Source organism: Pteropus alecto, unplaced genomic scaffold, assembly GCF_000325575.1.
Source record: "Pteropus alecto unplaced genomic scaffold, ASM32557v1 scaffold700, whole genome shotgun sequence".
NCBI classification, from domain to species: domain Eukaryota; kingdom Metazoa; phylum Chordata; class Mammalia; order Chiroptera; family Pteropodidae; genus Pteropus; species Pteropus alecto.
The window spans coordinates 1-3,675 of NW_006429611.1; the positions used below are offsets into that span (position 1 = coordinate 1).

Here is a 3,675-nt window from a genome sequence, read left to right on the forward strand (position 1 = left end):
GGCAACGCTTCGGCCCGAGACCTCGCCCTCCGCCCTGTGACCTTGGGGCTCGGCCCCGCGGTTCCCAGGAAGGCAGAGCTCAGAACATTCAGAGGAAACAGCCCACAGCTCTCCGCATGAGCAGGTGAGGGCGGTCAAGGGCGTGGGGCGCGCGGCTATGCGGGCAGCCCTTGGCTCGGACGTTTGCCCAGGACCCCCGAGACAGCGTGAGAGCCAGCGAGCAGGGCCCGCGTGCGTCCAGGGGCACCCTGGCTGGAGGGCGGTAAAAGGAGGAGGCGGCGGCAAAAGCCTACAGCACCCGGTATTCCCAGGCGGTCTCCCATCCAAGTACTAACCAGGTCCGACCCTGCTTAGCTTCCGAGATCAGACAAGATCGGGCGCGTTCAGGGTGGTATGGCCGCAGACGCGAGATTATGTCGCATGCCGCCCCAAGAGCTCGAGCCTGGCCTCCCGGTTGCCGGAGACGTCCGCGCCTGCACCGCACCTACTGGAAGGGGGTTTGGGGGGTTCCGCCGGCGAGGCAGCGGCGAGCGAGCGCCAGACGCCCTAAGGCACCGGCCTTGCGGAGGTCTGAGTGGGCGCTCTCGCATCCTGCGACTGCCCAGGCCCCCGGCAGCCCTTCTCCCCAATCTTGGCCGCTCGGCAGGACGCCGGCCAGGGCGTGGCCCGCCATCCTCTCGGCCACCTGCTCACCTAGGCACCTGCGGCCCGGCTAAGTCCGGGCTCCGGCCCTGACGCAGACGCACTCCTCACCTGAGCTCCACCCCCCCCAGCCGTGCCCGACCTGGCCAAACGCACACAGAGCCCCCAGCAACACCCCGAGACATCGCTTCGGACGGACGCAGCCCTCGCCCTGCACCGGGACCAGGGACCCGCCCAGTCCGCTGCCCCTCGCCTTCACATCGACTCTCTCCATCAAGAGAGACAGAGAGGGAGACAGAGAGACAGAGAGACAGAGAAACCCAGAGACAGCGAGTGACAGCGAGGGAAGGAGAAAGGAGGACACAGGTCCCCAGGGCGGGAGGCCTAGTGAGAGCCACGCAGGAGGGGACCGGGACGGGGTCGCTGGGGAAGGGGAGGGCCACGGGAGCTGGCTGAGGTCAGACACAGAGAGACAGTGAGAAGGAAAGGGACAGAGACGGAGAGAGAGAGACGAGAGAGAGGAGGCCGTGCCCGCCCACAGAGAGCGGGACGGGACACGCAGACGAGTGCACCGACGCACAGAGCCGGACCCCGACTGTCACCCCGAAAGCCTGCGGCCGCCCTGAAGAGGCCGCTTCCACAGCAGAGGGTGGTCGTGCCGGGGCTGGACTCGGTCAGGGAGGCGTTTTGTGCTCCGTGCTCAGTGCCCCGGGACAGGCCGGGGGCTCAGGGAGGCTCATTGTCCTCAGAGTCCTGCTAGGGTTCCTGCCGCGGAATGGAAAGATGCACGGGCTCCCTGAAGTGTGTGTGTGTGTGTGTGCGTGTCCCTTCACTGCGGCCTATCGCGAGCGAGGGCTCTCGCCGCGCACGCGCACACGCTCTCGTGTGTCTCAGCCTCTCTGACGCGGCTGGTCTGTCCCGCTTCCCATCCCGCCTGTGCGGGGTGGCCTCGCGCCTGTTCCGAAGGCACCTGGCTGTCGAGTTTGAAGGGCAGGGAGGAGCGTGCAGGCAAAGACTTGAGGCCTCAGGCGGGGCGGGGTTGGGGGGCGGGGCCGGTTCCGCGTCACGGGGATGCGAGCGCACTCCCAGCATGTGTCAGAGACCGTGGCCCTAGGGGCTCGGCCTCGCAGAGCCCAGGAAGGGAACAGCCCGGAGCGGAGAGAGAATACAGCCCAGGGCTGGCTGTAGGAGAACAGGTGAGGACGCGGGGCGCCAGGCTGTGCAGGCAGCTCTTGGGCTCGGGCAGCTTTCCGGGAACCCCGAGACAGCGAGCTGGCAAGCGAGGCCCGGGGGCGTCCAGGGGCACCCTGGCTGGATGGCGGCAAAAGGAGAGGACTGCAAAAGCCTACAGCGCCCGGTATTCCCAGGCGGTCTCCCATGCAAGTACTTACCTGCTCCCATGCAAGGCCCGAACCTGCTTAGCTTGGGAGACCACACTAGATCGGGCGCGTTCAGGGTGGTATGGCTGTAGACGCGAGAGGATGTCGCCTGCCGCCCCAAGACCTCAAGCTTGGCCTCCAGGGCTCCGGAGCCGCCAGCGCCTGCATCACAGTTACTGGCGGGGGGGGGCGTTGCGGGGGTTCCTTCGGCGAGACGGAAGCCCACATGAGCCAGCCGCGCTAAAGCACCATGGGTCTTGGCCGGTTCGTTGCTGTGCCTAAGGTCTGAGTGGGCGTTCTCGCATCCTGGGACTGGCCAGCAAAAAAAATAACTTCATAATGACATGCACTCATCAGTTATTCCCTGGGTACACACTGGTTGGCAACAAATAATAACTTTTCATGATAACATACATTCATGTGTTACTCAAGGATGCCCAGGATGAAAGCACAGAATAACTTTTTCTGATGTACACCTGGATGTTATTTCAAAAACGTCCCCCAGGTGGCAGAAAATGCCTTTTTCTTAATTGTACTCTAATGTTATACCCAAGATGCACACTACGTGGTGGCAGAAAATGAATTTTCATGATGCCCGACGCTCCGATGTTATTTTTAAAATGCCCACAAGATGGCGGCAGAAAATAAATTTTTCTAATGACATACACCAGGGTGCTATTTTTAAAATGTCCACGAGATGGCAGCAGAGAATAATTGTTCATGAAATGCAGTCCAGCGTTATTCCCAATATTCACACAAAATGGAAGACAAAAAATTCTAAATAACATGCCTTTCAGTTATTTTTTACATGCACACGAGACAGCAGTAGAAATAAGTTTTCATGACATGCACTGTGCTGTTACTCCCAAAATACCGTCCAAACTGCAGCAGAGAATGAATGTTCACGGTGACCTACAGTCGGGTGTTCTTCCTAAAATGCCCACCAGATGGCAGTAGATAATAGCTGTTTTTATTACATCCACTCTGAAGTTATTCAAAGATGCAAAGTAGAAGAGAGCAGAAAATATATTATCATGATGGCACACACTGGGGTGTTATTCCAAAAAATGCCCACAGGATGGCACCATAAAATTACTTTTTATGATGACATACGCTAGTTTGTAATTTTCGATATGGCCTGAGGTGGCAGCAGAAGATAGTTTTTCATTACATGCACTTCCCTGATTTTTCCCAAAATGCACACGAAATGGCCACGGACTGTAACTTTTCACAACGACATGCCCTTGGGTATCCTTTTCAAAAGGCACAACAGATAGCAGCTGAAGTTATTCTTTATGACATGTGCTGCGATCTTCGCAAAATGCCCACCAGATGGCAGCAGAGAATAACTTTTTTACTTACACTGTTGTATAATTCCTCCCAAGATTGTATGCAAGATTGGGGCGGAAGATGAATTTTCATGATGACCTACACTAAAGTTTTATCCCCAAAATACCCACTAGATGGTATGAGAAAAGAAGTTTTTTGATGACAGACAACTAGATGAAACTTTCAAAATGCCTACAATGATAACTTTCATGACACGCATTCCTGTGTTATTCCCAAGTTTCACACAAAGTGGGAGCAAAGAAAAACATCAAGAAAAGAGGCTCTTGGGCATTATTTTTTAAATGCACATGAGACAGCAAAAGAA

At 56.8% G+C, this 3,675-nt stretch overlaps 1 non-coding gene across 1 annotated transcript; it reads right to left on the reverse strand.

Annotated features, from left to right (window-relative positions):
• Positions 1-286: 286 nt before the first annotated feature.
• LOC112481576 lies at positions 287-405 on the reverse strand. Its single transcript, XR_003046964.1, has one exon. It is a non-coding gene; the product is annotated as a 5S ribosomal RNA (ribosomal RNA).
• Positions 406-3,675: the final 3,270 nt, after the last annotated feature.